The sequence below is a fragment of the Oryctolagus cuniculus genome, chromosome 6, assembly GCF_051225735.1.
Source record: "Oryctolagus cuniculus isolate XC-2025 breed Fujian yellow rabbit chromosome 6, ASM5122573v1, whole genome shotgun sequence".
NCBI lineage: Eukaryota > Metazoa > Chordata > Mammalia > Lagomorpha > Leporidae > Oryctolagus > Oryctolagus cuniculus.
In genome coordinates, this window is record NC_142872.1 from 157016 (window position 1) to 168458 (window position 11443).

At 53.9% G+C, this 11443-nt stretch overlaps 1 long non-coding RNA gene across 1 annotated transcript; it reads left to right on the plus strand.

Moving 5' to 3' along the window:
• The first annotated feature begins 6178 nt into the window (after positions 1–6178).
• On the plus strand, positions 6179–9892 carry LOC149125871 (uncharacterized). Its single transcript, XR_016234976.1, has 2 exons — positions 6179–6315; positions 9181–9892. It is a non-coding gene; the product is annotated as an uncharacterized LOC149125871 (long non-coding RNA).
• Positions 9893–11443: the final 1551 nt, after the last annotated feature.

Below are 11443 nucleotides of genomic sequence, written 5' to 3' on the forward strand. Positions count from 1 at the left end.
TTTGTTTTGTTTTGTTTTGTTTTTCAAAAAGTCAGGGAAGAAAGGAAGACAGGGAGACAGTGACTAGCTCCAAGCATTATCAAAACCCAGCATAGCAAAGCAAATTCCATTTGGTTTCTTGGTCTGAATATAATCAGGCCTCTGTGATGCAAGGCTTTGCCTCCTGGATACACGGCTCCACCACTGGAGTCAGTATTCCTTTTTTCCTTAGTCTGCAGCCCAGTGGCTCCAGCAGCCCGTGTTCCACAACCCCTTTTCACTGTGTTCTGTCTAACTTTCAGCATAAACTGATGATGGTACAGCATTGTCAGAAACCTGTGGCTCTCCTGTGTAAGCCACAAGTATCAATGCCATTAGATAAGAGGATCCTCCACAGATCTTCCTGGAAAAACCTGGCTTGATTCCTGGCTTCTGTTTTTGTTTTTTAGAGATTGAATTATTTGAAAGTCAGAATTTCACAGAGAGGTAAGGAGAGGCAGAGAGAGAGAGGTATTCCATCCTCCGCTGTTTCACTCCCCAATTGGCCTCAACAGCCAGAGCTGCAATGATCCAAAGCCAGGAACCAGGAGTTTCCTCCAGGTCTTCCCATGTGGGTGCAGGGGCCCAAGGACTTGGGCCATCTTGTACTGCCTTCCCAGGCCATTAGCGGAGAGCTGGATCAGAAGTGGAGCAGCTGGGACTCGAACCGGAACCCATATGGGATGCTGGCACTGCAGGCAACGGCTTTACCCACTACACCACAGCACTGGCTCCGATTCCTGGCTTCTGTTGAGATGATTGAGTGTGCCTTGTCTCCTTGGCAGGCCACCATCCAGCCACACTCTGCCCTCTTCAGGGCACACTTTCCTAACAGGGAGCTCCTAGTTTATCATCTTGTGCTACCCGGCCAGGCTGAGACTTCCCCAGATCACCAGATATGCTCTTTCTCTCTCTCTCATGTGTGTGTCCTTTGCTTAATTCCATCCTCAATTTTATCCCTTTCCTTTTGCATTTTTTTGCATTTTACTATAAGCAGCAAAGAAAATCCAGACAACACCAGAAATGTCTTCAAGTTTGTGGCTTATGAGTTCTGCTTTCCACCCAACAGTAGATCACAGTTCACCCGAGTTCTCTGCCACTCTATCAAATTCCCTCCAGTTTCCAATCACATGTTTCTCACTTCCTTCTGAGCCCTCACTGGAATAATCTTTAATGTCTGTATTTCTACCAGTGTTCATTCAAGGCAGTCTGGGCTTCATCTGTCTGGTGCCTCAACAATTTTCCAGCTTATACACATTCCTCGATTCTAATTGGTTACAGCAGCACTCTACTTTCTGGTAACAGTTTGTATTGTTTCCTGGGGCTGCTATATATATATATATATATATATATATTTTTTTTTTTTTTTTTTTTTTTTTTTGACAGGCAGAGTGGACAGTGAGAGAGAGAGACAGAGAGAAAGGTCTTCCTTTGCCGTTGGTTCACCCTTCAACGGCTGCCGCGGCTGGCGCGCTGCGGCCGGTGCACCGCGCTGATCTGATGGCAGGAGCCAGGTACTTATCCTGGTCTCCCATGGGGTGCAGGGCCCAAGTACTTGGGCCATCCTCCACTGCACTCCCTGGCCACAGCAGAGAGCTGGCCTGGAAGAGGGGCAACCGGGACTAGAACCTGGTGTGCCGGCACTGCAGGCAGAGGATTAGCCTAGTGAGCCGCGGCACCGGCTTGGGGCTGCTATAACAAAGTACCACAAACTGCAAGGCTTGAAATAACAGATTTATGCTCACAATTCCAAGCCCAGAGTTTAAACCAAGATGTTGGCAGGGCTGCATCCTCATCTGGCACATCTGGATTTCTTCCAGGCTCATCCAGTTGCTGACACAACTCCACTCCTTGAAGTAGTAGGTCCAAGGATCCCAGCTCCTTTGTGGCTATCAGTGAGGCCTGCTCTGGGAGGCCACCACATTCTTTTTCCTCTGTCTTCACACCAGCAGCAGCACAGATCCTCCTGAAGCTACAAATCTCAGACTTCTCTTCAGCAACCAGCTGGAGAACACTCTGCCTTTCTTTCATATTTTTACAAGCCAGCTTTATTGTCAATACTCCATGCTTTGGTTGTTTGCTTATTTAATTGACTGATTTTGGCTTTGGTCTATAATACAGCATTGGCTGAACCCATCCATTAATAATAAGGTAGATGGTTGTGGCTTCACCCAGCACATGTAGCTGGTAGAGCCGTCACCTATGGTGCTGGCATCCCATATGGGCGCCTGTTCGAGTCCCAGCTGCTCCACTTCCATTCCAGCTCTCTGCTATGGCCTGGGAAAGCAGTAGAAGATGGCCCAAATCCTTGGGCCCTTGCACCCACATGGGAATCCCAGAGGGAACTCCTGGATTCTGGGTTTGGATGGGCGCATCTCCAGCCTTTGCGATCAATTGGTGAGTGAACCAGTGGATGGAAGACCTCTCTCTCTGCCTCTCCTCTCTCTCTTTATAACTCTGACTTTCAAATACATAAAAAAAACTTTTTTAAAAAATAAAAACTATATCAAAAGACACCAATAAACAACTTGAAAAACAAAAATCTAGTTTGAATTTTAAAAATTTTGGTTTCAAATGGATTGTCTGGACTGTGTAGCAGTTAAAATTAACCAGGAACCATAAGTATCAACACTGATACATCTTAAAAACATACTGTAGAATGAAAAGAAGGCACAGGCAAGCTGACAGTATACATTGTTAGAGTGAATGTGTGTGGTGTCAAGTATGAAATCATGCAACTCCAGGACACGGTTATGGCAGAGCAAAGACAGGAATACACAGGGGACATAACTGCAGCTATAGGGTTTTATTTCCCGAGTAGAATTGGAAGCATGTATGGCAAGATTGGGCATGATGGAACATGACTGTTCTTTGTCATTTTCTCTTTTTGTATGTTTGAACTATTTCATAATTTTCTTTTGAATTCAAGGAAAGATAGGAGGAGGAGGATGGCTGGACAAGATGAAAGAAAGGCACGGAATGTATGTTGGCTTGAGTACATATCCTTTCTGAAAGACATAGATCCTCCTTGAATACAATTAATCCCAGCAAACACTTCATGCCTTGAAAACAGACCACAAAATGAAGTCCGAGAACTGCAAAGACTACTAACTGTGGTCTGCTCAGGCCCACCAACTTGCTCATCCCACTCCCCCTTTATTTTTAAGATTTATTTCTCTCAAAGGCAGAGTTACAGAGAAAGAAGGAGATACATCTTCCATCTGTTGGTTCATTCCCCAGATGCCTGCAACAGCCAGGACTGGGCCAGACCAAAGCCAGTAGCCAGGAGCTTCCTGCAGGTCTCCCACGTGGATGCAGGGGCCCAAGCACTGGGGCCATCCTCTACTGCTCTCCCAGGCAGGCTATAAGCAGAGAGCTGGATCAGAAGAGGTGCAGCTGGGACTCAAACTGGCATCCATATGGGATGCAGCCTTACCCACTACACCACAGCGCAGGGCCCCGTACTCACCCCTTCTTAGGGAGAGGTCAGCTCATCTTGGACTGGGAATCTGGGAGTGTCATAGAATCTGCCCTGCTCTCTATCTAGGGAGAGGTCAGCTCATCTTGGACTGGGAATCTGGGGGTGTCATAGAATCTGCCCTGCTCTCTATCTTTATCTAGGAAGTCGTGGTCTGGCCCTCACCTCTCATTTTGAATTTCAGGAACCCAACATCCCTTTGGCACTTTGTCTTGTCTCTGTACATTTCAGCCTAAGCTGGCACTGTTCTGCTGAATACAACATTCTCAAAACCTGGTAGGTCTCCTGCGTGGGTCAGGCTTCATCCCTCAGCACCAGTTCTGCTGCGCTGCCTGCAATGCTCAGAAAGTCACCTCCTGTCTGTGTTCCTGCATCTGAAACGTGTGTGTGAGTGATGCAGCTCAGACCAGGGGTCACTCCTGTGGATGCCTTTCTGCAGATCCCCTCCCACCAGCAGTGTCATCTGTGGCGCATGTGCCACACCTGCCCCGTCTGCCCCTTTCTGATGGCTGTAGAGGCTGAAGGGAATATGCTGAACCCCCTCAAGGTCACTCCTGGCCCAGGAGCTTCTCGGAGCTGGCAGTCTTGGAGGTGTCCCTCCTTCTCCATCTCCGTGTGTTTGAGGGAGAGTAGCCCTTGCTGTCCTCCAGCCTGACCAGCACTCTGTCGCCGCCACGGGTGCCTCCAGCTGTGAGCTCCCTGGCAGGGTGAGTGCAGGGTGGTGGCCAGGCCACGAACTCAGTAGGCCAGGGAGCTGTGGCCAGCAGCCACACACGTCCCAGAGATGGGAGGGCTTCTTCCTCTGCTTCATTCCAAGGAAGGAGGCTGGGTGGATTTGTTCCACAGGCACCACGTGTTTTTAATTTAATGGTTTATATTGTGGTGCCTCGTGCTTACCGCAGTGAAGTCAGTGACAGAGACAGGGTGCATGGGGGCTGGTCTGAGAGGGGACTTAATACATTGCTCACTGGTCATAGGTGTGCCTTGCTTGATGGGCTCAGAAGTCCCAGGAGAGATGGAGACCCCCTGAGGGGCGGGACCTCAGTCTGTCTGTGCCCCTCCCCCCGCGCTGGGACGCCTCAGATTTGCACGTTCTGGAGCTAGAGGGTTGAGGCGCCTGCCAACGATGTCCTCTGCTTTGGCGGCGAACTGAATACGGGGGCTCAAAGCTGCGCTTTTGCACGGTTCACCACAAGGGCCCTGGCCGCTGAGCTCACGTTCCCTGGCCCTGGGGCTCCAGAGTCCCCTGGAGGGGAGAGAGGACGCCCTGGGCCCAGAATGCGGGGAGCTGGGGGAGCAATGTGCTGCACACACGGGCTTCCAGAAGGTTCCGTGGGGCAAGGCATGAAGCTGTAGCCTGTTGACTCCACAGTATCTGGGTTGGGGAGCAATGAGGATGGAGCAGGGATTCCTTGAACACAGCCTGCTTTGTCACAACAGTCGCTCTGATAGCCAAGCAGGACAGGGGGACCCCCCGCGGGGGCGGGTGGGGGGGATGGGCGGGCAGACTGGGCAGCTGGAGATTAATGCACCACCCAGAGTGGCTTCTGACTTAGAACCTGAGAACCCTTTGTCCCTGGGAGCCTGGGTGAGGGGGCCTGGGTGGCTGAGGTTTTCGGCCGACACCCGCGCCGAGGCGTCACCAGGGCCGGGCAGGCGCGCGTGTCCGGTCCCCGGGGCGAGGGGGGTGTGCTGACCATGACCACACTGCAGGCTCTCCAGAAAGCATGACGCGCACTCTAGGCCGCCTCGGAGCGCAGCCTGGACAAACAAGTGATCACCCTACAGGCTCCGAAGAAGCGCCTGCTCGGACACACGGATGCCGCTGCCTCCGCCGCCGCCGCAGCCGCCGCCGCCGCCTCCCAGCTTCCTCTCTCCACGAGGTCCTCAGTCCCATAAGAACCAGGCCCCTCCCCTCCGGCGCCGCTGGCCGCAGGGTGCGCGCGGCGTGGGGCGGAGCGCAGGGCGGGGCAGCCGGGACCTTGGCCTCGGACCTCACACGGGGGCCGGGCGCCGCGGCAGGGCCCGGGTCACAGAGCTACTGGCAGACCTGGGCGGGCGTAGGCGGGGCAGGCTTCGGTGGCCGTGGGCGGGTAGAGGCGAGACTCAGGTGCGGACCTGAGCGGCGGGCTTTGCCTGGGTAGAGGGATCCAGCGGCGACAAGGGCTTCCAGGCCGAGGAGGAGAGGTTAGGGTTACCTGTGAGGAGAAGGGATGAATATGCTGAGCCATGGCCCAGGGCTTGTGGGCGCGGGCGGGAGAGCTGTGCTCAGGTGTCGAGGGAGGGGCCCCAGCGGAGGCCTAGCCTGTGCTAAGAGTCGGGGAAGCCCAGTGGGGGCAGGGAATGACCAATTGGTGCTCCACGAAATGGTCTGGAATGTCTCTGAGGCGGTCCTGGTACATCCAGGGCAGCAACCCACGCAAGCGGGTTTTATGGCCCCAAGGGAGAGTCCAGGAGGGGGCAGGGCACCCCCGGCCCTCGCAGGGGCAGCAGCCACTCACCTGGGGACAGATCCCGCACCAACGGGCGCCTCCCGTCAGCCAGGTGTTCCTGATGAGGGGCCTTCAGCCGAGTGGACCCTCCGCAAGGAGTCAAGTAGGAGTTCTGGGACCCTGCACCTTCAATTCCTGTGGGGCCGGCCCAGGGGCCTCGCTTCCTGGTATGGGTGCAGGTCATTCTTGGTTCCAAGGAGACTCAGTGGCATCTTCCATTCCCAGCTGTGTTGTGGGGTGCCTCCCTCAGCCAGCCTGGTCCCCAGGGCCGTGTGGGTGCTGGGGTCCTGAACTGGCTTATGATTCCCAGCAGCTGCTCCTTGCCAGGTGAGTGTGTGTGGTGTGACTCGGGGCCAGCAGGCAACAGAACCAACCTGCCCAAGACTGGGTCCCACTTGTGTCCCCTTAACCTCTATGAGTAGGGTGCTAATGTCCTGCTGGGGCGTAGAGAGGGGGCAGGCAGGGTGGGAGTCCAGGCATGCATGGGTGCAGGGTCCTCATTCTTCCTGGTGGGGCCTCCTGCTCCAGGGACCAGTTAGTCTGCCAGGATCTCACCTGAGCTGGGGATCTCTCCTTGCTAGGACCCCGTATGACCCAGAGAAGCTGGATCTTGAGGAGCTGGGGGCTGGGAGGAGTCTCCTGGCATCCCTTAGAGCTCTGCTGTGCTGGGATCAGGCGCTCTTTTGCACTCAGAGACAGAGACAAGCAGCCCCTACTCCTACCAAGGCCAGAACCCAAGCCAGCAGTCCCAGAACAAGTCATGTGGGGAAGAAGGCTGGAAGCCACATCCCTGCTCCACTTCCCAGGAGACCCCACCCTGGGGCCCCCTCCTGGGGGCTCACATGTGGGATGAGGGGGCCAGGATCAGGTTTCCTTATTTGCCTGACAAGTTCACTTAGCAGAGCAGGGCCTGAGTCCCGCTGTAATCAGAACCAGCTGTGCCGTGTGCTGGGGCGTGGGGAATGCCTCTGCAGGAACACATGACTTCCCCAGGGAAAGTCTGCTGTGACTCTTCACCCTGCAGTCAGGGACACAGGCCCAGCACACACAGCAGCAGCAACAGAACCCATTCAGGGCCCTCCCCTAGGGACACCACTGTGGCGGGACCAGCGTGGCCCAGGAGGACTCTGCCTGCCTGTGTCCCACTGTCTTCAACAAGGCCTGAGCTGGGGACTCCTCAGTCAACAGTGAGGGGTCAGGAGGAGACCAGGGAGTCCCAGTCCTGAGCTGTGGCCATGGTGGGGCTTCACACAGTGAGAGTGACTCAGGCCCAGCAGCGTAGGCTGTTTGTGGAAACTCTCACCGCGGTGGCACAGAGAACTCAACTCCAGGAGCCACTTTGTGCACCTGCAGTGGAGGATCCAGGCACATCCAGGTCACCTGATGGACTCCCACCACGGCTGCATTGGCACTGCCATCTTGAAATCTGTCTCCTTCTGCCCCAGCACCCTATGGCTTAGAACAGTGCCCCATGTCTTCATGACCCTGTGACTGGCTGGAGGAGGATCAGCTGGGGCTGGACACCAGGGCACCCTCACACACAGAAGAAGGAGTGGGCTGAGCATCTGTGTGTTTGGTGAGGGCTGGGTAAGGACCCTTTAGAAGTCAGCTTGGCTTCTGGTTGGGCTGAGAGTCCATGGGAGGGGCTAGGGCTGGGTCACAGCAGGGTGAGAGGGAGACTGAGGCTGCGCTGGGAGCTGGGGATGACTCGGATCTGGAGGAGGAACCAGGTATGACAAGGCAGGAATGACTCTGGAGACAGCAGCTTGGTCAAACACCTGTGCTCCAGTCCCGGGGACGCAGGAGGGCGATGGATCAAGAAGTCCTCACTGACCCTCTGACCTCTTCCTGTGTCTGCGCATCCTCCCATTGTGCTGCTTCTAACAGCACCAGGCTGGTGAGAGCTTCATTTCTCCCACTCTCTTTTCCTGATCAGCCTGACCCAATGCTCAGCCTCACAAGTAACAGTGAATTGCCCCTATTTTGACCGGCTGATCTGTGTTCACCACAACTTTCCTCTAATGGGCCAGAGGAGCTGCACCTGTGCATTCCTATAGTCCCTGTTCACTTCTGCCGCTGTCACAGGACAGCAGGCGTCAGCTGATAGGTGAATGAGTGAGGAGAGCGTGACCCAGAGATTTCTGTGAATGCTGATACTTGAATTTTATGTAATTTTCACATGTGGTGGTAGTCTTCTTGTGATTTTTCCCCCTAACATGTTTAAAATGTCAAAATTATTCCTGGCTGGCAACTGCCCAATGACAGGTGCAAGCGGTGCAAGGTTTTTTTGTTTTTTGTTTGTTTTTTTGTTTGTTTTTTGTTTTTTGGTTTTTTTTTCAGATTTAGTTAGGGGCCGGTGCTATGGCATAGCGGGTAAAGCCACCGCCTGCAGTGCCAGCATCCCATATGGGCACCGGTTCGAGACCTGGCTGCTACACTTCTGACCCAGCTCTCTGCTATGGCCTGGGAAAGCAATAGAATTTACCCAAGTCCTTGGGCCCCTGCACCCACATGGGAGACCCAGAGGAGGTGCCTGGTTCCTGGCTTTGGATCAGCACACCTCCAGCAACTGCCAGTTGGAGAGTGAACCAATGGATGGAAGACCTCTCTCTCTTTTCCTTTCCTCTCTCTGTATAACTTTTTATTTTATTTTATTTTTTTATTTTTTGACAGGCAGAGTGGACAGTGAGAGAGAGACAGAAAGGTCTTCCTTTGCCATTGGCTCACCCTCCAACGGCCACTGTGGCCAGCGCGCTGCGGCTGGCGCACCACGCTGATCCGAAGGCAGGAGCCAGGTGCTTCTCCTGGTCTCCCATGGGGTGCAGGGCCCAAGTACTTGGGCCATCCTCCACTGCACTCCCTGGCCACAGCAGAGAGCTGGCCTGGAAGAGGGGCAACCGGGACAGAATCCGGCGCCCTGACCGAGACTAGAACCCAGTGTGCCAGCGCCGCAGGTGGAGGATTAGCCTATTGAGCCATGGCGCCGGCTCTCTGTATAACTTTTTTATAGATTTGGTTATTTATTTGAAAGGCAGAGGCAGAGAGAGAGAGAGGTCCTCCATCCGCTGGTTCACTCCCAAGATGGCCGCAATGGCTGGAGCTGCGCTGATCCAAAGCCAGGAGCCTGGAGCTTCCTCTGGGTCTCCCACACTGGTACAGGAGCCCAAGGACTTGTGCCAACTGTTTTCCCAGGTGTGCAGGCCTGCTGCACCGGTCGAACAGAACCTGAAGGAGGGAGTGAGAATGAAAAGAGGGACAAGGGCGCAGAGAATGGAGCCAAGACAAAGAGCTGATCAAGGCTCGTTTATTCCAGCGGCACATTAAGGAAGCACAGAAGGTCCACAGACATCAGCACATGCAAGCGGCTTATCTGCTCTCCTGCAACATCAGCCGGTTTCCACAGAATGTTTTTGACCAACATCCTTCCTTGGCCTTGACTTGTCCAAAGGCTGCCTACACCCAGGCCATAGCAGAGAGTTGGATCGGAAGTGGAGCAACCGGCTCTTGAACTGGTGCCCGTATGGTATGCTGGCACTGTAGACAGCAGCTTTACCTGCTACGCCGCAGCAAGTTGACTCTTGAACTGGAATGGCTATCTCTTAAAAAATAGGAGAACAACTATGGATTCAAGTCCTAGCTCTGCTCATGATTCCAGCTTCCTGCTAATGCCACCTTGGGAGGTAGCAGTTGTTGGCTCAAGGACTTGGGTCCTTGCCATCCATGTGGGAAACCTGGATGGAGTTCCTGGGTCCCGGCTTTGCCCTGGCCCAACCCCAGTGTTGTGGACATTTGGTGGGGAATGAACCAGCAGATGGGAGATCTCTGCCTGCCTGTTGCTGTTTCTCTGCCTTTCAAGTACATAAAAATAAAAATTTTTAAATAAAAAACAATAGATGTAAAAACATGCCATACTCTCCAGTGTTGGAAAGCAACTCTTCTGCTTTCTTCTGGAAAACTCCTAGGCACACTGGTAGACATTTAAGTTAGCAAAGCCTCCTTTTAGGGCAGTTGGACAGGATCTTCCCATCTGAAGCTGTGCTGAGCTGCACGCCAGCCAGTCTACGTGGAGAAATTCCATCATACAGAAATATGGGTTGGATGTGCAAGAATGCATCACTGAAGCACTGTGTACACAGCCTGAGTATCCCTTCTCTGAAGTGTGCAGGGTCACAGTGTGATTTTTGGATTTTTTTTTTTTTTTTTTTTTGGAGAGGGGTTGTAATATTATACATAGTGAGATACCTTGGGGGTGGGACCAAATCTAAATACAAAATTCATCTAAATCTCATTTATACCTAGAGACATAACCACAAGGTAATTTTATTCTGGATTTTTAGTGCACCTGCATTTTGACTGTGACCCATCACATGAGGTCAGATGTGGAATTTTCCACTTGCGGTGTCCTATTAATACCCACAGAACTTCAGATTTTGGGACATTTTTGGGTTAGCTATGCTCAATCTATGACAGTAAAAAAAGAAGGTTGCTTCATTACAAGGTTCATCATCATGGGGCCAATAACTGCCGTTTCTAATGTGCATTTCTATGGGTATGTTGGTTTGTATCTATCTACCTGTAGAAAACACCTGGTGGGGGGGGGGGGGTGTTGGGCATTTCTCCTTGCACATACATGTTGGATGTGCAGTGTTCCACCCTTTCTCAGAACTGCCTGTCCTGGGAGAGCCCCAGAGGCAATCTTAGTCTTAGCCAGGCACAGCTAGGAGCAGGCCTCACCCTGGGCCAGTGTCCCTACTGGGGATGTGGGGGGGTGGGAGTGGCAGGTGACCTTGAGGCTGTCCTGGTCTGGGGTGTGGGCCGGATGCTGGAGAACATTCCACGCATGCCGGGCTGCCTGGGAATGATCTGCCTGGTGGGCGGCCCCTCCCGAGGCCTCTGGCTGACCCTGCTCAGAGGAACCAGCACTAAGGCGGGGCGTTCTCTGTCCCAGGGCTCCGTGGAAGGCAGCCCAGAGCTCAGTCTGTGTGGCCACCTGGCCAGATCAGGCTCTTCTCTATGATGCTTGTCCAGGAGCCCTGTTTGGGGTGGGGGCCACTGTCACTGTGCAGTGACTTTCCCCTGAGCAGCCAGGGTCTCCTGGGAGACCAGGCAAGCCCCAGGGCCTCTGTGGGCCCCTCTGTCAGCTGAGGGCCAGAGGGTGCCTTCGCAGGCTTGCTAGCTCTGCCTGCCTCCCAGGATGGATGGAGGCTCAGCCGAGCCACTCGCAGTGAACAGGCAAGGGAAAGGGGCTGATGAGAGTCAGCGTGGCCAGCCCTGCCCTCTCCCAGCCTGGGTCTACTTTGAGGACCAAGCCCCGTGTATTTCCACCCACAGGCATCTGCCTTTCATTTTCCCCAAGTTCAAAGGCAGACAGCTGGCAGGCAGTGAAGCTGGGTGGGCTGGTGTGCATTTGGGCGTGTGCTTTGCTGGACACACTGGCCTGGGAGGTGAGGAGGTC